We start from the raw sequence: 24,885 nt of genomic DNA on the forward strand, positions 1-24,885 counted from the left end.
ACCCATTCAGTTGTGAAATGGAAGACTAATGTTGGTTAATGAAGCAGCACTCTACAGGCACCTTGCCATATTCTTTCAGTGGCAAAAATCCCACTAACAACTGGTGTAATCTCACATCCACCCACCCTGCTTTTACCTCTAGTGGTGAACAAAGCAACATCTTTAAACATCCGTGTTCTCTTGTTCTTACATTTCTATTTTGTCACTTCTCTTATGAGTTGAAAATGAAATAAATGCCCGGATTGTGACAGCTACTGCTTCTTAAATTCTGCATAGCCTGGATTCTGCTCTTCTTTTTTAAAGTCGTTTTTTAAAGCATTAATGAACACTAGTCTGTTAGGAAACCACCATTCTTATATCTGACAGTGACTGCATCATTTAGTGTGGAGCTGCCAAATACCTCAGAGGTGATGAGGTGGTGGAAAAAGAGCAGCAGGACAATGAAATGCTCTTTCTCTTCAGCTGTTGTACGAAAGAGAAGGGAGAAGCCCTGATCCCCCAGGAGGGACATGTAAAATGTGAGGAGCCAGATGACAGAGCAGCGGACTAACAAACATGGAAGAGATGGGAACTTTAAAGAAGGAGCTCTCAGTTTTGGAAAAATGGGAAAACCTTTGCTGCTTTTAATTCAACTTTCTTGAACAGTACTCCTGCCAGTTAGTGTGGGTGTAGCTATAGAATGTGTCTATACATTCCAGTTACTGCAGCACCTGCAGGAACTTAATCCACAGCTCCATTGGTGTCCACAGGCTCTCATACAGTTGGAGTGCAATTCAGTAGAAAAACACACCGGGGCTGAATACATACTGAGTACTCTGTAATTATGCAGTAGTGTTAATGTTTTGCTGCCAGTGCTAAACCCTGAGCCCCTTTCCCCCTCCTCTGAAGCAGGTGACACTAATGTTCTTCCAACACTTACACCCATCTATACAAGCGCCATCCCCTCTGTTTTGTTTTTCCCCATCTTCTTTTGGTGTCTCCTCCCCTTCCCTGCTGAAGAAAAAATTTCTTTTTACTCTGACAGATGCAAGGTGAAATTCCAACTCCTGTCATGGTCAGAAGGAGTCAAGAAATCATACTCCAGCTTACCTGGGGCACACACTGATGCTGACCGACTTTATTTCCTGATATGCTTTTCTTTTTTGTGCCGACACTATAGCAAAAGATTTATAAGTATCTACAGCTGTTGGGATCAATGTAGAGCTAAAAAAAAGTTACAGTTAGTATCTTTTGTATCAAGCTCATCTCTGCTTTCAACAGGTTGTGCCTTATATATGTATAAATCTTTTTCTTATTAATCTTGGAGAAGGTGACAATGACAGATGAAAGAGGTGGCTGTTCAGAACAAGAAATTTGCTAATCTACGAGCAGTCAAATAATTTTACTCTTTTTTGCTGTCTTAAAAGAGGATTGATAAAAGAAACGCATGAAAATGTAAGAGACAGTACAAAGCGCAACTTTTGAGACAAGCGCAAGAAATGGTGACAAGAGCCATGATGAAATATGAAGGGAACTAATTTTTAGTAGCAGAGATTATTTTTTTTTCTTAGTAATCAGTCTGCTGAGCCACTCTCTGGAGCTATAGTTCTCCTAGTGTGCTAAATGCTGGGAAGCTCTGGAGACTTGATTTCCCAAGAGACACTGTTGAATAGTGAAGTCAGGCATTTTCTCTGGTTGGTCACCTTCCTGGATTTACTGTTCTGGAGTTAACACCTTTTATATCACCTGGGGATTGCTCAGGCAGCCAACTCCTGCAGAGATTAGTAGCAAAGCTGGAATAGTTTGGCATGTTGAAAGCAAGAAGAAAAGAATGTAAGAGAAAGGACAACAGTGCTACGAGTTTTTCTGTTCCTGGTAGAGCTCTTAGAACACAGCAAGATGAAAGAATATGCTTTATGTAAGTGGAACAAAATTAGTGAAAAGCTTTAAGAAACCTCTTTTCTGTGAGACCATTTGAAACCATCAAAATCAGGTTTGTGAAAGTCCTAGGAAGTAACCAAGTAGGAAAGACTCCATAATCTGAAAGAGCTCTTGACAGTGAGCAGAGAAATGAGCTTTGCTTGGACTGCGGGTTGCTGGGTTTTCCTAAACTGGATGTCGCCACCAGCCTGTAAGGCATCTTTTTTTCCTTCCCCCACATACCAAATATATTTTGGACTCTTAAAGTTTAAAAGCCTATTTGTACTTTGGCTCTCTGTGCTTGCATCAGAGGCGTCTGGGAGGACAGCACCTCTGTATCTTTGTAATAAAGTGATCCATGAAAGTAGGGAAGGGATTGGAAGTTAGCACTGTGCTAAACCCCACAACTGCAACGTGTGTGCGCTACCAGTAGTTGGATGCACACCTGCTGCCTCTATCCCGGTGTGATGCCAACGACCACTAGCAGAAGGATGGGCTCATGCAACAACCAGGATGAGGTGGTAAGTGAGAGAGGACCTCTGGCTCCTTCTGTTTATAGTCTTTATAACACCAAACCATAGTCAGAACAGTCTGGACCTTGGGAACCTTTCATCACATAACCAGTGCTGCTGCCATCTCTGCAAGGACAGGAGGTGCTGCATTAGCCATCTGCAGGACATTGAAATCTGCTCTGCTACAAGTTAGCTGCCAAACAGTTCCCAAACCTTCTGTTTTGATTCTTTTCTGCATCTCAGTGTCTAACACTGTAGAAGGTATTTATAGGGAGTAATCTAGTCATGCTGTAACATTTGTTTCACTCTTACATTGAAGAGAATTTAAATATGAACCTTTTGATGTGTCCTAATTAAATGGGGAACATGATATTTTGTCATTAGCTAAATAGGCTAAACTCTCACTCATTCTTCTAATTAAAATATATTCAATTGTGCAGGCTGATAATACCAGTTGAGATAAACTCTTTTAATTCATGGAAGTTTGTAAAAATGAAACTAAGAGACAAAAGCATTTGTTGCAAATTATGTTCAAGCTTTATGATAATGTACTTTGGGGAAAAGATGAATAATTTCTAGGGAGTAATGCTAATGCTTTGAGATTACCATAATCTTGTCTAAGACATTATCCAAAAGTAGCAAGTGCAGCTGTTTTGTAGGGAGCTTCAAAGAGTGTCAAGAGTTTGTAGTTCTCTCACAATTCATCTTCCCAGGGAAAGTTTCTTGTTATTAATGGTCAATTTTCTACTCCTATACCATTAATGAGTATATACTGCTGTATATGGGTTTTTGGTAGTTTCTTCAGAGCTGCTTATGCTAGAGCAAAGCCAGCATAATGCTGCTGTGCTTGATTTTACACTGCTTTTAGTCTCTGGTGTAAATGATAGCCCAAGATATTCATATGGAAAATCAGGTGCCTTTTCAGGAAAAACATTTGCTCTTCCAGCTCTAGACTATCTTGTTCTTTTTTTCTGACTTCCTGAGCATTACTAAATGCTGCCAAGCTCTTGTCCTTCAAGATCTCTTGTAGTAATGAGACCTCATTATAGCTTAAAGCAGTCCTCTGCTATTCACTGTCTTTGAGAGGCATTACAATCCATCCCCTTCTGACAGAAGCACTGGGAACAACTCAAAAATGGGTTATGTTCTGACTAAGCATCACTGAAATGTTTGCTGCCTTTCAGGATTCACGGGAGACAGAACAGTGGAGGTGAAGCCATCAAAATGTGATCTTTGTCGAGGGTCAAGCTTGAACCTTTAGTCAAGTTTTGAATGCATTTATGTGGCCATCTGAAAACACATAAATAGAGTGTTCTTACTGCCAGCAGGCTGACTCCTTAGTATATCCTAAAATAGGCATTGAAATCTTTTGTAGTGCTCTTCCAATCTCTATTTTGCAGCTTAACCTGAGCTGTTGATCCTGAAATGGAGGTCTCAATAAAGCTCTGTCATTTATAGCTCATTTGGATATCCAAACACCTGATGCCTCAGCAGTAGTGCCTCTTGAGGAGTATCTCCTGTGCAGTTTTCAAGTGGACAGCAAAACATGGCTGTTAGAGCTTTGCACAGGTAAGCAAAGAAATCCTGTGATGCTGGAGAGGAGGGGGTATATGCCTGTGTTGTGATGGACATCAGTAACATACAGTACAGCAGTGCCATCCCCCATCTGAACTCTGGGCACACCAGACAGAGAAAATGCAGACCCCAGAGACACTTGGGCACAGGCCCCAAAGGGCACAGAGAGAGTACAGGGGAAGATGGATTGACATTTAAGTCACTAAATTCCACATTTGTTAGCTCACATTTGCTAATAAATGTTTTTCAGTAATTCCTTGTAGACGGGAGAGCCTCAGAGCTAGTTAGACTTTGAAAGGGCTGGAAGCTATTTCAAGTGCAAGAGCAGTCATGTTCTGTAGCTAGCTGGGAGAGAAACAGATGAGTGGGGCACCAAAATGAGAAATACCAGAGTTCCTTCTCCATCCTCATGCTCTCCTCATGCAGTTCAGGCTGGGTGAGAAATGTTGCTGAACTGGAGGCTGGGTGGTTAATTTTCATTTGGAATTGCAGCAGCATCTGATGGGGGAAGAGGGTGAACGTGGGCCACAGCCACACTGACACAGAGCAGGAGTCACCTGCTTGTGCTGTGGTCTGGGTTACCACCACTGTTACTCCTCAACTAGAGCTCGCCTACAGCGCATAAATGAGTGCTTGGCAAAAGAACCACTTGCAATTTCTGTTCTTACTACAAAGAATGTTCCTGAAATTAAGCTGGAGACATCCAGCTCTTCTGAGGTGAAAGTACCTCTGAACAGATAATCAAGATCTGAGACCTCAGGAGAGAGGAGTTATGTAGAAACATGTCCAGAAGTTTCTCAAAGATTGCATTTCTGTCCTGTGGAATCTAAACTTAGCACAATAGCTCTGGTTTATATATTAATGCAAGCCTAGGCATCCTTAACTAAAAGCTGTTGGTTTTTTTTTTTTAATCAACTGCAGGAAAACCAACCTTAACAAACTCTGTTCACTCTCTGCCACCAAGAAAAGTCCATCAACAATAATTGTTGTGTTTTTAGTTTTCAAAGAACCCATAGTTAAATTTTATTGTTTCAGAAGTGCTTAGAATTAATTACTTACATGATGACTTCCATGATTAATTACTTCTGTGGTGGACTTCCGTAATGAGCTCTGGTGCTCATTATCTGCTTCAAAATGGGAGTGGCTTTTTGGCAGAATTCCTTTGTTTACCACAATTCCTTTCTGTTACATTCCTTCCCAGAGGAAGTCCATCGCAAAGGCTGTTCACTCTAAGAAATTACTGAAAAGTGACAGGTGTTGATTTAATATATCATCTTCAGCAGAATAGGATGAACTCAACAGAATGGCTTCTCCCGGTGTTAAAACAGAAATGTTGTGAAGGTAGAGAAAGCCCCTTCCACACTGGATAGATTTTCAAACACATGCATTAAGGCTGAGTGCTGAATATAATTTTTTTAAAAATTGTTTTCTAGTCCCCTGTGTAGAGGGGAGGAGGTGTTACAGATTCACTCAAGTATTATAAGAAATAATGGTAGTTGTCTTTACGTGCTGTTACACTGGTTGAAGATACTTTCCTTACCAATTTGCTTGGCTTGAGTGTGACTTTCCAGTTGTTAGAGCTGTGACTTACATTAAGCTTGGTTTGGACACTGGGTGGCACTCGGAAGTCCTACAGACTTCCTAAAGAGCCAGAGTACCCATTGTTGGAGACCAGCCACATCTCATTCTCTGTCTATAGACATCTCTTGCTGGTTGAGATCTGCCCAAGAAAAAGCCCTGGCTTTGGACCTACGGTATCATACCCCACTTTAACAGTTGTGTTCTCCAAGGGCCTTTCTTGCTATCATAACAACTTCCAAAAGCTGCATGCTGTGCTCAGCAGCAGTGCTCCTGGGTCTCAACTGAAGAGCAGGGCTTGATGCTTCATGATGTGTGCCTGAAACAAATCCTGCAGCCCTTCCATGCCATGCACAGTGGAGGTGTTTAGCCTTTCATCTCTGCTGTTAACCCATAGCAATGGGCAGCTCTGTAAAATCCACTTATGCAGAGAACCTAATCCAAACCCGCCCGATTACTCGTGTGTTGTAGGGAACATGTCCCGAGGTGCAACAGGTAGGCACCGAAGCTAGGGGACATGCGCAGAGCCAGACCCTCCTATTGGTTAAGAGTCATGTGGGATCAAGGTATAAAAAGGCGCGCGTTGTTTGAAGAAACCTCTTTGTTTACCACCTCACAGAGAGCGTGCCATGATTTCTTTATTATATAAAGGCAGCGTCCACGTGGACGCTACATATGGCACCCCAGATGGGACCGAATCTACATTAGATCAGATATTTAAAACCTGTACCAGGTATTACCGGTAGGTCTCCGGTTATCACTTTAGTTTTATAAAGTGGGAGTCCTTTTACCGAAAGAAACCCAGACGTCTGTAAACGTTGCCTTGGGGGAGACCAAGGAACAAAGTTTAGTGAGCTCAAAAAAGATAGGTTAGTGCACAGAAACAGGAAGAAAGAAGAAAAAGAAACCTAACGGCGGGCAGCGGACACCGGAGTCGGGGACCAGCAGACGGGAGCGGACAGCGAAACAGCGAAGCTGAGTGAGTTATTAGCTTGCAGCCCCCAGCCCCCGCCAAAGGGGGCTCGGAGCTGCGGTGCTTTATCTCGCGAGCTGCTTCTGGGAACTCTGCGGCTAAAAGCAGTGGAGACCCAGGCAGTAGCAGCTGAGCCGCCCCGTGCCGCCACCCCGGAGCCCCGGGGACCCCAGGACCACGTCTGCCGCCCCGCCGCCCCACCCCTCTCCCCCGCGCGCGTCTCTCAAGACTGCCGCCAGCTGCGGGACCGGCGCCTGGTGCCTGCCGACCCGGCAAAAAGCCCCAGTTGCAGCTGCCAGGGAAGCAACAGCACCACGCACGTGCGCTGGCCGCCCTGCCCGCCACCGCAGGGACCTATAACGGTCACGCCGGCTCTACCCGGCGAACCGAGCCAGCGCCGCTCACCACCGCCCACGCCGCCCGCCTCCCCTGCAAGCATTCGCTGCCCCTTTCTCTGGCCCCGCCCCCCGCCCACAAGCCGTGCGGGACAGGGGAAGCTACACCGAACGCCCGGAGCCCCCAGACCCACCTCGCCTAGCGAGCCCCCGCAACCACCTTCTGCCGACCCACGCATGCCTGTAGCCACTGCGTGAAGCCTCAGCGTAGAGGAAAAACCCCCCTGCGGCGCCCAGTGAACCGCGGGACACCCGGAGCCGCTCCCCACCGACCCCCGGCCGTCTGTAAGGACTGCGCCGACCCTTAAAATCGGTAAAAACCGCCGAAAGCCGCCGCGAACCCACAGAGAACCTGTTGCCGCTTTTGCCGCCGCTTCCCCGCCGCCGCGCCAGCCGCCGCGGAGAGGAGAAGGACCCCGCGCCGCAGCGCCGCGAGAAGCCTTGCTGCCGAACCGCCGCCGCAGCCGATAGCAGCCCCGCGCCACGAGATGACCCTGCGTCAGCCGCGTGCTGCCGCTGTTTGCAGCCACCGCCACTGAGCCGGGAAACCAGCCGACCAGAACCAGCAGCCAGCAACTACACAGAACTTCTACCCGCGCGCATCCAAACCGCCGCGAAAAGGTAAACTGAAGAACTTTTTCCTCATCGCAATTTCAAAAGACACAGATTCACCACACACAGCCCACGAAAGGACAACACAAGAGCATAACACCCATAAGCACCTCCCCAATAATACTGCTCGCAGTACCCGCCCAACTTTTAGGCGTAGGGACACAAACGCCCGAAGTCTGGCAGGGGGGGAATGGGAGATGTTCGTGAATTGAGCACTGAGTCAGAAGCCCAGAGCCAAAGGCACACGGGCCGTTGGGAGGGGACGGAGCCTGAGATGCGAGATCCCCACTCATGGGACCATCGCAGAGGGCTCCGTCACGGCGACCGGGGGGGCAAGCCAGCAGAATCGCCTCCCCGTCCCGCGAATGACTGCCGGCCACATGGTACCTCATGGGCGCCGCCATCTTGCCCATTAAATGGCCCGGGTGCTGAACTGTCTCCTCCGGTCCCTGAGCCGCCCCGCCCCACCCATAGGCGCGAGGGGGGAGGTAGCTCCGCCCCCTCGCCGCCTCCGACACCCGCCCACACCCCCCACCGGGAACCGAGGCTACCGCAGCCACGGGGAGGGGGGGAAGGGGGGAGGAGGAGGAGGGACTACCAGTAGTTCCGTCGGGAAGGAGCAAGGAGGCAAATGGGGCAAAGTCGGATAACAGGTGGGAACAAAACAGGGGTAAGGCGATTCGACTGGGTGGCCTGAAGGATAATCGGGCATACTCAAATGAATTTAGCCAAAGCCACACCCCTCAGCCTGAGCTCCTACACGGAGCTATTCAGAGGCTGAGGCATTTGGTAAGAGATAGTGGCATATCCCTAAATAATGCCTCCGGGTATCCGAAGGCATTGAATTCCATCCATTTTTCCACCTCACATGACACAGAACATGTGCACTGCTTATCTGACTTTCGGGAGAATGGTGCCAATAACACAGCAAACACCCCAACTGGTATAACAGTAAATCCATTGACTGGAGAAGGGAGACACAGCACAGCAGGTGCCCAATTGAATCACTCCCGAGAAAAATACAAAGTAACAATCAAACAGGCGCTGAGAGCCATGAGAAGGCTTCTCACCACAGACAAAAACAGCAACCTGCCCAGCACAAGAGTGTTACAAAGTTGTGCTGAACCAAACTCACAACATTTAAATCGGCTGCGGACTGCTTTGCACAGGCAAATTGAATACAGTGAGGCCAGAGAGATGCTGTATAAGCAGTTGGCTTCTGATAAGGTGAGCACAAGCTGTGAAAAGGCTTTGCAAACCCTCTCTGGAGGGGTTGAACACAGCACCGCTGAGCTGGTTCAACCTTACCAAGGAATTGGCTCTGAGGAGCACCGGTCTGTCTCTCTAGCTGCGGCCCTAGAAGCCCAGCTAGGAATACGAAAAGAGGCCAGACTCAGAGCAAGTGGTGTCAGGTGCAGTAGCACTGACCACTTCCAAGGAAATTATATCTGGAGACCCCTTTGCAGCAATGCCCCAAAGTATTCTAATGGCAAGGAATGGGCTGAGTTACACCCAGGGTGCCGAGGGCGAAACAAGTGCGTTGCTGCCAGCATCGTCCTGCTTGTTGCCGTCCTGCTTGCTGCCTTCTGTGCCACAGGCCTTCATGTGCCAGAGAGGAAGCAGCTCGAAGCAAGCCCCAAAGTGACAACAAACAGCCCAGACAATGCCCTTATATACTGCACACCCAAGAAAGGTGACAGATGGAGAATGCTGCCAGACACCAGAGCAGTAAGCGCAGTCATAAAGCATGTAGGAGCACAGCAGCAAGGACTGCCTTTACCCAATGTGCTCCCAACGAGTTGGCCGCTATTGGTAACTGATTTAAAGACTTGTTCCTCTACCACCTTCCTACACCCTGAGGATGTTCCAAGGCTTGCCTGTCCCATCATGGCCTTGTGCATGGCCCGTGCAAGTATATTGCTGGGCTGTCTGTCCTCAGGGGATGCAAATAGCCAAGCAAGATCTCGGACAACCAGGATACACCCTTATACAGGTAGCATACCAATGAGCATGGCCACCGGAAATGAACTGCCATTTACTCTTGCTGCTCTAATCCAAAATGTCCAAGGCAGGGTTACAGCTTGCAGCAGAAGAAATTCAGCAATCGTTACCCTGGACTTTCCTTAGACAAGAATTCACACAGCAAAAAGATTCTCCACAACTGCTGCAGCTCAAGGTAAAAAACACTTTATATTTACATGAGTTGCAAAGCTTCAAGGGGCCACAAACCGGTTAAGGCCTATTTTAGGCATGACCACAGAGGAGCTACACCCTCTGCTTCAGCTGCCAAAGGGAGACTCCAGTCCAATGTCTAACAGGCTACTGATACCGGAAGCCAAAAGAGTGTTAGACATTTGTACCAAGGCAATAGAGAGAGGGATAGGCAGAGGGAGAAATCCTGAACTACAAATATGCCTAACCCTCATTCCCAGCAGGTATCAACTATTAGCAGCCTTGTTACCGTGGGATCAGACTGAAAAAGACCCACTGCAACTTCTAAAGTGGCTAGTTTTGCCCCATGTACCATCTAACACTGTGTGGACTGTTAATGAGATGTAGGGAAAGCTTGTCATTCAAGGCAGAGAAAGACTGCAAAACTGGAAGGAGGGGACCCTGCCTTCACCACCATCGACTTGCCAGCTACGAAGGACAATTTGGATAGGATGCCAGCTGAGGACGCAAGGTTCCGAGCTGCCTTAGCAAGCTTTCATGGTAAAACTTTAATGCATCTCTCAAAACACAGGTTGTGGGCAAAGATTACTAATCTACCTTCCAAAGCCACGACCAGATGCAAACACGGACCAGTGAAAGGCTCCAGGGCCTTCACACCTGCATCTGGAAACAGCATAAAAGGCTGTAATAACTCAGGTAATATCCTGCTACAAAACAAGGGAAGGACAGACGCAGACCACGAACCACAGCTGTGCAGGTTCTGGAAATGACCTTGTCTGTATTGTCTTGGGAAAGTTTATTAAGCGATCTTTGAATGTTATAACTGATTTCTGTTATGTTGCAAGTTGATGCCCCATCTTGAAGGTTTGTTTGTTTGAGATGTCCTAGTATTTACTTGTTAATTGAAATGCGTTCTGTTTGGCTTCTTGTGAATTACAGAAGGTTTGAATTTTCATACATATGCATACAAAGTAATACAATGACAGGTAAGGGCCAACAACTGATAAAGAACTTAGTGACTGACAAATTAACAACATTTCACATCATATCTAAGGTCTTGAAGCAAGCGAAATTGTCTAGTTCATTTTTCCATCAGAACGCAAGATCCTTAAACAGACAATTCAAATAACATTCAATTAGCTCAAGACTTCATCATGTCACGCCCAAACTGTCAAAAAATCACAACAATGCCATCTCAGAATGCATTAACCCCACATGGTTAATTGCAAATGAGATTAAGCAAACACATATCACACACATCTCTGAAATGGCCATATTATAATATGTACATGTAACAGTAGGTATATACCAGCACCACGTAACCTACACAACACCCACTGCAGAAAAGGCCAAAAGTGTGAGACACTTTGGCTTAGTTGCCCAGCAACTATTGGTCCATAATATTCACATTAAGGCAGCTATATCTCCTATCAAATAGGAAAATTCTTATGTCACAAGTGTTCCACACTCACTCATTACACAGGTAATTACACAAAGAGCACACAACACAACAAAACAGTGTCAACTAAACAAAAAAGGGGGGAGAGAATCTGTATAGCTAAAAGAATATCTGTGAAAAACCATGTATTAATTTTCAAACTGTGACAAGCTGGAAACATGTGAGTAAGAAAGGTAATACAAACCCCAGGCTAGTGTACCTCTCCCAAAACATCGGTCATGGTAAAGGATTTGGTATCTGGGCAGTGGACGGAACCACTAAATCTGATTTGGGATAGAGGCTACGCTGGTGAGTCTGAAGAAAAGAGTTAAAATGAACCCCTTCCAGGTCTGTTGCACCCCACAAGGTACAAAATCACATCAGCAAGAACCAGAATGACGCAGAAGTTATAAGAAGGTTATGTTTATGTTTAAGATTTACTTTAAGGACGACCAGTGTGGGAAAAAACAGTTTATAAAAACCCATGAATGTGTGTGTATGATGCGTGAGATGATGGCCATCAAAGCGAATGAGAGTATGAATGGACAAGCGTGTTATATGTCTGGACAAATATTGGAACACTAAAACACCTCACAAATAACAATACCTCCGCCACAGGGTCATTTAAGAAAATTTAGTTCTGCTAAGCTTAGCCTGTTTCTTAATAAAGTTGTACTCCCCAGTTATTTAAAACCCTCAGGTTAATAAAGCTTATAAGTTTGCATGGTTAGGCCAAGGCCTATAGATTAATAAAGTTAATTCTCCAAGTTGCACTACCCTATAGGAATATAAGAAAGTTTTAAAAGGTTCACAATAGGACTATAAGAGGCCAAGGCAAGCAGTATGCTGGATCATTGCAAGCCTTGGTAGTTTATAATGTACTGTTCTGATTGTTTGCGCTGTTGCCTTTGTAATGTTCTCGTGACCTTCTTATACAATTAGGAGGGGGGAGATGTAGGGAACATGTCCCGAGGTGCAACGGGTAGGCACCGAAGCTAGGGGACATGCGCAGAGCCAGACCCTCCTACTGGTTAAGAGTCACGTGGGATCAAGGTATAAAAAGGCGCGCGTTGTTTGAATAAACCTCTTTGTTTACCACCTCACAGAGAGCGTGCCATGATTTCTTTATTATATAAAGGCAGCATCCACGTGGACGCTACAGTGTGTAGTTGTCCACTGGTGAGAGGATGACTTAAAGGATGCCAGAGTCCTTCAAAGGCACTGTGTAAAGCATCTGGTGAATGGGATTGCATAAGAACTGTATAAAATAGTGCTAAATACAGTGTGACTTCAGTCTTAGGCTTTATTTTTAGAGGGTTAGAGTGCTTCAGAGGATGTATTTATAATAAGGAGATGTTTTATCTCAATGCAGGATGTTGCTCTTGCAGAAAAAATATGATACAATTTTCATACACTTGTCATGATATAAATTATATAGAGTAATGGACACTTCATTACAAACCTTGAGAGTTAGCAGACAAAGGCTTCCTCCCTCTGAATTGTGATAACTTCTGGAATTGAATGGATTTAATTTAATTATCTGTCCCATGGAAAGTTGTCACTGTCTATTCAGCTTCGGGACATAACAGAAGGTAGGAATCATTTGCCCTGTAGAAATGGAAGATTTACAGTGTAAGAAGTTTAGTCACAGATTATTTATGTGACAAGTCTCCAGTCCAGCTGAATTAATTTACATATGTGAAATTATTAATAAAATGGGTTTTATTAAAATGTGTTAATGGCACCAGGAATGCCCTCAGTTGCTCAGTTCAACAGCTTTATAGGCGCTTGGATAAGGAAGAGCCTTAGGAAGGTGAAGAGGTTTTGCTTTGCAGTGAATCTTGAAAGCTTGTATGGTGGAATCTGTATTTACAGCATTTTGTAATTAGGAGCACCACATATCAGTGTGATCCAAGCTGGAGAGGATGATAACCTGTAGCTCCTCCTCTAGGACTCATGTTACACTCCTCTGAAAGGCAGCATTTGGGGGAAGCTGGACAGCCAGCTCACCTGGACTGTCTGACCAGAGCTGCTGCTCAGTGGTTTTCTCACATGGCCCATAAGCACATGGCTCACTTTACACCCTAAGGAAGGATTATTTCTCTTTTTCAGGTATGTGAATTGTGCCTCCAACAGTGCTTCACCTTCCCTGCAAACCTTGCTCGGTGCTAAGGACTGCTGGCATTATCCAAAGGAGTGATGTGCTGTTCAGAGTCTGTACACCCAGCAGTAAGTGTCCCCTGGTTTGAGTGGCAGTACAAGGACTAATCTTTTGGATGACTTAGCTGCCTTAAGCAGGTCAATGGTCTAAATTAGTACCTGGAGTCAAAGGGATTTTTGTTACTGTCGATAAGGATCCCAGACTGAAGCTGCTGTGTTTTTTGCTGGCTGGTTCCCAGTGCCCTGGGCACATCTCTCCAGGCTGCAGTGCTGGCTTGCCACACTGGGAAGTTGATAGGGAAAAGTATTTGCACAGAGAAACTTTATTCCTTTCCATGGTTTTATTTAAGTGTTTCTTTTTGTAAGCAAAGTGAGTAAAGAGGGAAAATAATTTTAGTCATCTTTTCAGGATTATTTTTGTTTATACTTGTGTTAAAAAACATAAAGAAAGAAGCTCCTAAAACCAGACTTGTCACAGTAAAGTGGGTAGTGAATAGTGCCACTTTGGTAAATGTTACCATTATTTTTTTCAATAAATTACCAATTTATACTTCTGAATGTGACAATAAAAAAAAGGGATAAAAGGACAGAAAGAGGAGGAAAACTTGGGAGGTTTATGTTTACTGCCAAGCATTTGGTTTTATGTTTACCTCATGGAGAGTAACTCCATATGTCATGATAATTGACTTCACCAAGTACCTTTATAAAAACAGACTTTGCTATGAAATAGCATCTTGTTCTAAAGATGCCTATGCATGGGTTTTCATTAAGGGAAATCACTTTCCTTTGAATCACTAGTTTAAGCTTTTTATTATGTTCCTATTTTGTGGCTCAGCCCAGTCAGTGGCTGAGAACAAACACGATCATGGCACAAATAAAACCAAAATATTTAGAGTTCGCTTAGTCCAGAATAATTTATTCCTCAGAACTTTATGGAATGAAGGCTTCCCCAATGCTACTTACTTCCAGATATTTGCTTGTTACCATTTTAACTACAGTGATTCACAGGCAGCTCTTCCACAAACCTGACCAGGGTTTTAGATCCACCAGACTTCTGAGGGGCCACTGGATTTTTCCTTGGCATTCTGGGACAGGAAACAAGGACTGTCAAGCAGCTGAGCTCCTAAATTTTTCCATCGTTTAACATGACAAAAGCAAGTTTCAGTGCTGATCTATTTTGGAAACAACATTTGTGGCAGTTCCTCTCTGAGTCAGACAGAAAGCAGAGGATGGGATTGTGGTAGGCAATAAAAATCCCTGGTGTTCCTATAAGGACTTCAATTCTCACCTCATTACAGGTGAGACCAGGGGAGACTGGCAGCAATGCCAGCTCCAGCACAGCTGAAAAGGATTTGTTTTTCTCAGTGATGAGTGGAAAAGGCTGTAAAAATACTGTACAAGGTTGGCTAATAAACTGTACTTTATTAGCCATTCTTATTATGAGTGTTTACAATCTTTCTGGAATTACAAAATAAAGGGTAGAAAGCCAGAAAGCTGGAAAACACAGTGTATGCATATGTCAGGTCCAGATTTATAGCCGAGTAGCGAGTAGCTGGCTTGGCAGCAGGTACTCTGAATTGTGACAGCGCTGGCCTCACTGAGTCCTTTGTGGCTTGTTCAAAGCAGATTGATAGTGCTGATTTGTGGATGTTTCCACGGGTCTCCTTGGAACATCTCAGGCCGTTGAGGTACGAAAGCAGACCCGTCAGAAAACAGCATCCCCTTCTCCTTCCCCTTGCTTCCCCTCGTGTCTGTGGTAGGCGTAGGGAAAGAACAGAAAGGCTTGGACAACCTCCCCGTCCCCTCTCACAGAACAAGCCCCTTGCAAAGTCAAGGCTGAAACTTGGGGTGTTTGAGTCCCATTCTAACAGCCCCAAGCTCTTCCATGGTTTTCTCTGTGTGGAGTTATGGTGCAATTTCCTGCTCTGAAAGTGCCATCTTCCAGGTTGGAGCTGTTTTCTAGCATGCTTCCAGTAATAATGCTGCACTTCCTAGGAATGCTGCTTAGTTACTTGTAAAAGTAATGACAAGCTAGTGGGAAATTGGGTTTAACCTGAGAAGAGTCCCTGAGAAAACAACTTTGTGCTTATTGTCTCTGGCTCTCTGTTTGTTGCTGTTCAGTCACACAATCAAAAATGTGCTCTGCTTACAAGCAGAGAGGTTTTACTGACTATTTTTTTCAATGTGTTTCCTTTTTGCCCTCCTCCTTCACTGGCAATCCTGCAAATCCAACCTGGATTGCCAGGGTCATACCGGTTTCTTTACTTTTTATGCCTTATCTCCATTAATAATTGTTCTGCAAGCAAGCCTCATCCTTGTGAGCCTGCTGTGGGCTCTGGTGTGCCCTGGGGCATCTGCATGGTGCCTTAGCTGTGGTGGCCCTGTGGTCCTGACAGCTAAACAGGGAGAGGGGCTGTGGGAAGCATGTAGCATTCAGAGCAGTAGTCACCCAGGACCAGATTTCTTAGGAAATTAAATACATAAAGATGCAGATTGGGGGCAGTTTTGTAGCTGCATGTTTTTGTAAATCATACTTTGTACCAATGGCCATTTCAGGGGTCTTGTTCAGACTCAAACCTTGCGGGTCATCTCAGTCCCTCCCTGACCAGAGGAAAAAGCAGGTATGCCCTATTTTATTGGAGTGCTGTATGAATAAATCTGTGAATATCCATGATGGGGATGGAGTTTCTGACTTGAGGCCTCAATCCTCTTGGGAGACTTTCCATTAATTTCTTTGGGGTTATGGAGATCCTAGAGGATTATTTCCTCAGATATTTAAGGATCAAATAGATTTGTAGCTTATCTTCTTCTCTGCATTCCTCAGAAATCAGTTGAGCACTCATTTCCTAATGAACAATTCATGTGCTTCTCTCTTCAGTTCAGGGAGTGGAGTGTTCATTTGTCCAGCTGAACAGAGAAGAAAAATAACAATCAGGGAAATTAGGGTTAGGTCTGTCAGTCTGTAAGTACTGTAAAGCTTGAAGTTAGGAACAAATTGGTCTTGCCTGTTTGATGAGCATGATGAAGATAGTGGCCACATGTATCAACACCTGATCACGATGAAGGAATAAGACACACAAATACAGCTCCATCTCCTTCCATATGCTGTGTGTAATATCACAGGTGGGCAATATCATGTGGGAAGGGGACATATGGCTAGGGATCTGTGAGGAAGAGGTTTCTCAGACCTTATATGTGAGGCTTAAATTTAAAAGCAGGAAAAGACAGAGACTAAACCTCCAGAAGATGTATTCCTTTGGTGCAGAAGTGGAAGTTCTGTAGTCACTGAGCCAGTGTCAGGTAAATCCTCTGCAAAGGATGCTGTCCTGCCTCTGATGGTTCTCAGCACTCTTGCCAACAAAGAATCGTTCTTCAATACTAATTCTAATACTAATCTGGTTCTGCCAGGAATTGCAGACCCACTTTTCTGTCTGATTATATAGAGGGCTCATGGGAGCTTTCTTATGCCTACTTTCATGGACTCGGGGATTAGACTTCCACAGTGGCATTCATCCTGCCTAATTTTTGCTGTCTAGAACTTACACATCTTGTGGACAGAAAGAAACTCTTCCATATCTTGCTTATCTGAAATGTCTGTCTTGGGAGGATACAAATCTCTTTATAAGGGCCTGCCTCTATTCTGATGTTACAGACTTATTCAGAGTAGAGGATGAAGCCTGTGAACATCTCCATGAGATATTCATGAGTGAGCATAAAGTGTAGCTAAAACACAGTGTAACATAATGCCATTATGAAAAAAGAAACCTAAGATCTTATATAATATAGTGGGCTTTGAGTAGGCTGTTACCGAAGAAGAAAGAGATGAGAGCTGCAATGGAAAGTCTCAAGAAAATTTCAGGCCAATGCTTAGCAGAAACCCCAAAATAGTGGTGGGATTGGAAGAACAGTAGGGGACATCTCTCAGTGCTGTATAAATCCATGGATGGCCCACACCTTGAATCCCTTAGCTCTTTCTGTTTCTACATCTGATAAAGCATATAGCAGAGTGGAAAGAGGCTCAGGAAAAGGCAACAAGGCTGATCAAGAGTTAGTTTTCATATGAGGAATGAGTTGGAAAGCACTGTAAAAACCTGTATGGGAAAGAGAGAAGGAGCATCAATGAGACAGTAACCACAAGTTCATGCATATTCAAGGGGACTTGGAACATGTTCATGAAACAGAAATCCACTACATTATAAATACACAACTGTCATGCAGTGCTGGAATGTGATGAGCTGAAAACATCTGGAGGTGCAGCCATTTTATGTTCTTACATTAGTTACAAATTATTGCAAAAACTCTACAGGAACTCATTATTTCTCTTGATAAGGTTGTGCTCTGGTATGAGGAACACATGCCTGTGGTGGTTTGGTGCTATAAAGTTCATGAATGTAGTAGCAGGAACCCGGGTATGATCCACTGAGCTAATTGAGATCCTTAGAGAATTCTCCCTGTGAAATCTTAAACCTGTCAAGCTACATTAAGCTCCTCTGGTAGACCAGGATTTTTATGTCCCAGTCTATGCCTACACATTTGCAAAGATCATGCTAAAAATTATCATGCCTTGTTTTAGGAAGTGTTATCTCAGAGAAAAATGCTGCTCTTGGTTCTATGCTGGGGAATGTGCAGTGAAGGCGGGTATCAAAGGTAAAACCTCCTATGTCTTATCTTTTTGTAATTCACACAGTCTTTTTCAGCAAGATATGAAAGAGGGATTGAGGGGATTGGACTGTGGCTGATCCAGAGCTTTGTGGCTGCAAGTGTAGAAGGGATATTGAGAGAGCGAGTCTCGGGACTGTCAGAAGTCATTATAAAGATGTCACAATTGACATTGGATTAATTGGACTGACTCCTTCTTTCAGCTGTGTATGACCTCCTTGATAGCAAAAGTGTGAGGACAGGACTTTGCCTCTGTGAAAAGGTTCATGCCAGAGGGCAGGGGATGTAAATATTGGGTTTGCAGACAGTCTAAACCAGGTCTGAACCTGGCTCATGAGGTTTGTTTAGACAAGGCTTGGGACTGCTGAGAAATTTTGAAACTGATGTTTTGATTCAATTTGAAATCACTCCCCCAGCACTATCCATGCTTAAAATTCCTACCTATCAAACAGCTACTTACTCACAGATTATTGGCTTTTCATGTTGCTTGAGTGCATCCTCTTTGTCAGACCGCATATGTTCTGATCACTTTCTGGCAATTTTCCTTATTGTAAATAGAGCCCATTCAGCCACGGTTTATGTAACTGCTGTCCGGATAATACCCACCTAATGACCACTTTCCCTGGAGAAACACAATTGTATCTCTTTCCTCGGTTCTGCCAACTCCATTTGAGTTTGCCACAGAGCCAAACATGGCTCCGCTATTGTCCTAGTGCAGATGGGTGGGAGCCACAAGAGCCTGAATTGGAAAATTCCCAATCCATGGGCAAGAGCTTTGGCTTACGTCTTTCTGCTGTAGGGGTTCCCACTGACTGAACTGGAGAAAAGAACTTTTCTGTACTCTCAGACTTTTTCACAGGCTTGAAGGGACATGATTTCAGAGTTTGTGGAAAATGAGAAAGTTTGTGTTTAGACAGGATTGCAAACAGCAAATGTACCCCAAATCTTGCCTGATGGAGTGTTGTCTGCAAATAATTACATGGTCCATGGGCTCACTCTTGCCATAGGTGTGCATTGTTCACTTGTAAGATGATTGGAGTCCATTTAAGCTGCTCCAGATGCAGGCAACCTGAGGATCCAGGGCAGGGGAGTGCTGGAGGGCAGGGGAGAGGTTTGCACAAGTGATAGCCAAGAGCTTTCCCACCAGCTGGCAGGCAGTAGCAAGTTATGTAGGCAAACACACTGGCAGTGGTTTACATTATAAGAATTGCCACAATTCTGTTACATTCTGAGGTATTTGGAAGTGCTGGGTTCCCAAAATGTACCTTCAGGGCAGCTGGAGTGAGGAGTGGTGCTGAGCATGGTGCAGCTGGCAGCTACTTTCTACAGGTATTGACCCCAAAGTTAATGTATGTGCTGGGTAAAGCCTACCTCTTTCTCAAGGTCTTTGTGTGAGTAATTTGAGTGACTGTGTGTCTGACCTTTTATGCTGAATCTGTCAGGGAAAGGGGTAAGAATGCCTTTGTTTACTTCTTTCCTGCAGGCTTCCCTGAGCTCTGGGACACAGGGGGATCTCAGCAAAAGGGGAACCAGACCAGAGGTCCTGAATGATCTGCTTATCTCCAAGCCAGGACGCTGATGTTCCCTCCCTCCACTTCCTCATCCTGTGCCAGGTGGGACCAGTGAAGAGTAGGTATTTGACAAGATGACTTCTTATGGGTAGATGAAAAACTGAGCAGTTTGGGAAAACAGAGCCAGATTTTTAAAAGCTTACAGCAAGCTTTTCAGGTTCCTGCATGTTTAGGCATCTGCCAGAAGGCTCAACACAGGCAACATATTTTCACATTGTTTTATAAAAATATTGCTTCTTTTAATACATTTGAAGCGGAGGGTCTGAAATTGATCGTTAGGCAGAATTACTAGGCTGCAGATTTTACGGCTTCAAAAGGGAGGTGAAATACTCCTGGGACTGCTTCTGCTGCAACCCAAGGGAAGCAAGGCAAATTTTGTGCTTTTTTTTCCTTTCACAAATAATCAAATATTGCCCTTAGAAATATCCTAGTAAGGAAACCTGCTGGCAAAATGCAAAGACATGCTATCTGATGCAAGCAGAACAGAAGGAAAATGGAGGAAACCCAAAACGTCTTTCAAATGCCTTCGTGTGAATCAGACAGAGAGAAATTAAGTTATCCTTCTGTGTTTTCCTAGTGGGAATAGCATTATTTGTTGTCCTTTGTGGGGAAACCTCCAGCCCCTTTGCAGGCAGTGTATTGTCTGTGCTGGGAGAGCATAGCTTGCTCATTTTAGCTGGAAGGACGTTGACAAACTGGAGCTCCGTGACTCAGACTGGATGCATGGCCCGAGGGTCACAGTTTTGCCAGGGGACCATGTGTACAACATGGAAGTAATGCATGGCAGAGGTTTCTCACGAGTGGGAGGAAGGAAATCAGTTCTTGATGTCTTCAGTAGCCTTTATTCATCACGAGAGGCTGCCCTTCCATTGCTCTTCCTCACATTTCTTTCCCAGCAGTTCCTTATCTGTAATAAACTCACTGACTAAGCCTAATGGGTGGGTTGAGGGCCAGGAATGTGTTGGGCTACATGCCATGCCTGGACCCCAAAGAAAACCATTAGTGCCCACAGTCCTTGGGAAATGAAACAGCTTGATAAATGTACCCCAAAACTGTGGAAAATGAATCACCCATGGACTGCATTATGCTACATCAGGACATTTGCAAACTGTTAACAGTGAATTTTGATGTGAAATATTTATAAATTCTTTTATGTTTTTAATATTCTGTGGAGACTTGGCTGACCCATCAATTCTTTAAATTGCACAGAAACATGATATATGGCATATTGCAGAATACATCAGCATGTTTCTATAGATCCCTGCCAGCACACTGGGGATGTTTTCAAGGTAAGTCTGTATGGGAAAATCACTGCTGGCTCAGTGATCAATTGTCAATGCCAAGTCCTGTGACTTTGGATCACAGCTTTCATTGCTTCCAAGTGGTCTGATTCTGCTCTGTTGCATCATTGGCAGTGATGCTCCTGTGAAGAGAAATCAAGCCCAGAGCCCCCTCTTGGACCAAGATGGCCTCTCAAACCTGGAGGTCAGGCTCCAGTCTCACTAACAGAGGCTGGATCCACTGCAGGGTCATGTCACGTTTCATCTTACTTGAGTCATTCTGGTCTGATGTGGGTGGGTGACAGAGAGCCCTGGATTTGGCTAAATGATCAATGAGGCTTTTGTGACTTGCTGCAAAGCTTCAAGTCCCTCTGTGGGTCTTGCAGTGAATAAAACTCTGATAGAAATTAGTCCCAAATGACTAATAGTTTCTGGCTCAGATAAAGGACTCAGCAGCACTCAGACTCTCAGAGAAAACAGTAACAGGTTTTTGGTCCTGCAAAAAAAGGAAGCAAACCATGGGACTCAAAGTAATATTCTGGCAGAGAAAATAAATCCCAAATAGCAGATGATTTAAGTGGGTAAGCTAATTTTGCTGCTCTCTTGTGTCAGTGCCATCTATTTATTATTTTATTTATCTATTTATTTGTAAGGAAGGGATTTACAAAGTAATGACTGAGCTGTAGAAGGTTCCAAAGTCTGCAAAGCTTGGTCATGGCAGTGGGTCCCACCAGTTGGATCGACTTCAGCTGAGGAGCACTCGGATAGTCTGAACAGGGTCTGCCCTCATGTTAGCTGGCTGCAGCATTTCACTGCATAGCTCACAGTACCTGGGGTAGATGCTCACTCCTGTTTAGCAGGTAACTTAATGAGTGCCTGTGAAACCCTCGCACAGCATCATTCACAGGATCTGTCCCAAGTTTTGTTTCTGAAAATATGTAATGAGAAATTCTGAGTTCTAATATTGGTGGACAAACAAAAAAATTGGTGGACCCACTGGCTGGAGATGTCCCTACCCAGGTGATTTGAGCTTAGCTAGTGGTCAGCACAGTGACACTCCAGGACCAGGCAGAAGATGCCATGGACCATTTCCTGATCATCTCCAGAGGTGTCAGAACCTCTTCTGTATACATAAGTCTATGGCAGAAGAGATGTGTCTGGACCTCCCCTCCAGTGTAGGGGCATTCCCAAGCCAGCTGTAAATTCCCAACTGCAGGTGTTGCTGCCAGTTAACACTGCAGCCCTGGAACTGCCTGAATTTAACCTTGATTTACCCTTCATTTTACAAAGTTTAGCCCTTTTTCAGTGTACAGTTCCCTGAGTACAAACCTCCAATCAATCCTGTTTAAGATAGGCACTTCTTCCCAGTCCAGCTCTAGCTGTAAGAGAAATGGGTGATGATGAAGCCTTGTGTTTGTTCAACTTTGTTTGGAATTTACAGCACTCTGTAAATGATTTATTGCAGTCATAATAATTGATGCCTCTGCAAATGGATTCCTGTCAACAATACATTCACACCCAGGCCTTCCTTTTAGCCTCATGGGGGCAATATGCATTTAATGGGAAAACTGGTCTGGTTGCTTTAGGTTCTTACTTATGTCATGAAATGAAGTGCTTATCTACCTGGTGCTGGTTCTTGCTTCTGTAAAAGAAAAACTGTGGAGAGTGAAGGCTCTTCAGGTGCAGGAGCTGTGGCACGTGTCCTAACTGTGAACAGGCAGTGCCCTGCACTGGGGAAGGGTGATGTGAGAATTACAGCATGGGCTTTTTATTATGGTCTTAGTCTGGAAAGTACACTCTTCCCAGAAAAACAGCATCTTCAGAAGGTCTCGACTGATGGGGGTAGATGTAAACAGATGAAAACAGTAAGCCAGAACATTTCTTCTCAGTCTTCACTTCCCCTCAGCTTGAGATGGAGACTCCTCTTCTTGTCTTTTCATGTCAAGACTTAGATACCATGTAGTTTCTTACTTGTGCTCCTTTATAGCCATATATTTCATAGTAAGGAGGTAGCAGAAACATCTCCTGTGCAGATCAGTTTGAGTCTTTTCATGACATGTTCCCTTTCTTTCTCACTGACATGCTGTGAACATTTCTGGATGAGAGTCCTTGTCTTGCAGGACCTGGGCTGTTGCCCTTTTGTTCCCATCTACAAACAGGTCTTCTACTGATGGACACTAAGTGCTTTCTAGCCATATTAAACCAGGATACTGGGATTGTGGAGAAACTGCTGTTCATCTGCAGCTGCTCTTGTAGCACAGTTGCTCCCACCAGGGAAAATATCAGTGTGGAAAACATCAGCATGGAAAATACGAGGATATTGCTCTTGTGTTCACTAGTGTCTGTGAACTCACCACCACCATGTAAACTGACTGCAAAGGAGGAATTCAAGGAAGGAAATGTCCCTTACCAGGAGGCACAGATCTGCTGAGTAAGTTGTCCATGTCCACATTCACCAGTCTATTGACTCCACTCTTGGAGTTTTGATATCTACACCTTCAGCCACAGTGACCTGTGGCCTCAGCTGTGACAGTAAGTTCTCTGAAGCTCATTGCTTAAGTGGTTTTGAAGTAAGGGTGAAGAGATTGTATGGATTTGTGAATAAATGCAATAGAAAAAATAATTCAAGTTCTGCTTTAGAGTCCATAATCCCAAATAGCCAGAGGTTCATGTTTTCACCTGGTGCCTGTTTCCTAGTTTCAGTCATCTAGTTCCTGGTGTTGCAGTGACCACAACGTGGTGTATCAGAGGGGATTAGCACACCAGATACAGAGTAATTGAGATCTTGAGGTTGTTCTGTCACAAGTATCAACAGAAGGGAGGAAAAACTGTTAATTTTCTAAACAGGATACTTTCAGGAAAGGAATTGCCTTCCATAAATAGGAGCCAACGCTTTCAGAAGTCAGTTGTGATTTTAAGGTGTCACTGTTGTTTGATACATCATTTGGTACATCTTAAGGGCTGCAGGTTTCAGAGAAGTGATGTTTTTCTTCACTGTACTGAGTTGTGTATAGGGATAGAAGAACAGTGCAGAGGGAATAGACTTTAAATTCTTATTAGAAAGGCTGAGCTGCGAAGGGATAGATTCTTTTCTAGGTATCTAATGTGACCGTGGGTAAGCAGGCCCAACCCTCTATCATGTCTGGAGTTGCCTGAAATAAGGTGGGACAGACTTGATGTACCAGATTGCTTTTTTTGCTTTCCTCTTGTATACTGCTAAGGGGTTTTTTTCCATTTCTTTTTGATTGTGGCTCAGAGCAAAGCCACCTTTGAACCCATGGCATGAGTGATAGAATAGTTTGGATTGGAAGCTACCTCATCTAGTTCCAACACTCTTGCAACTCTCCGACACATTGGCAGAGACACCTTCTACTAATAAATTGGTTGAGGTTTGTCTGCTTCTCCAAATCCTTCTCTCTCTCATTTTCCTTTGGATAGTTTCCTGGTTGATCATTATCCAATTTTCATTGTTTTCTGTCACAAGTTGTGCTGGTGGGTTTTATCTTTATTTCAAGGCAGTCTTTGCTCCCATTAGGAAGAAAAGCTAAGAGAATTGGGATTGTTCAGCCTGGAAAAGAGAAGGCTTCAAGGTGACCTAATTGCAGCTTTCCAGTACATGAAGGGGCTTCAAGAAAGATGGAGAGGGACTTTTTGTAAAACATGGAGTGACTGGACAAGGGGGAATGGATTCAAATTGACAAACAGTAGGTTTAGATTAGATATTACAAAAAAATTCTTCCCTGTGAGGGTGATGAGGCACTGGAATAGCTTGCCCAGAGAAGTTGTGGATTCCTCATCCCTGGCAGTGTTCAAGGCCAGGCTGGATGGGGCTCTGAGCAACCTGGTCTAGTGGAAGGTGTTCTTGCCCATGGAAGGGTGGAGTAATGAGATAACCTTTAAGATCCCTTCCAACCCAGGCCATTCTATGATTCTATGGTTGAGGCATCAAGATATGCTGCTAAAGTCTTGTGATGAATTCATGTTTCAGAAATCACCCCATAATTTAATTTGACTCCTTCTCATGTGGTTTGGTTCTGTCTCTGCAGGAAGGAAATGTCAGG

General features: G+C 44.5%; 1 protein-coding gene across 2 annotated transcripts in view; it reads left to right on the forward strand.

The window, feature by feature from the left end:
• The window catches only part of CPS1 (carbamoyl-phosphate synthase 1), a 330,044-nt gene that overhangs the window by 165,415 nt on the left and 139,744 nt on the right, over positions 1 to 24,885 (forward strand). For both annotated transcript variants that reach the window (XR_003533439.1, XR_003533440.1), the window contains exons 41-42: positions 3,870 to 3,980; positions 13,267 to 13,383. The gene's annotated coding sequence lies outside the window, so the exon portion shown is untranslated. The remainder of the gene's footprint in view (positions 1 to 3,869; positions 3,981 to 13,266; positions 13,384 to 24,885) is intronic.

Source organism: Neopelma chrysocephalum, unplaced genomic scaffold (assembly GCF_003984885.1).
Source record: "Neopelma chrysocephalum unplaced genomic scaffold, ASM398488v2 Primary Assembly neopelma1_44, whole genome shotgun sequence".
Classification (NCBI taxonomy): Eukaryota; Metazoa; Chordata; class Aves; order Passeriformes; family Pipridae; genus Neopelma; species Neopelma chrysocephalum.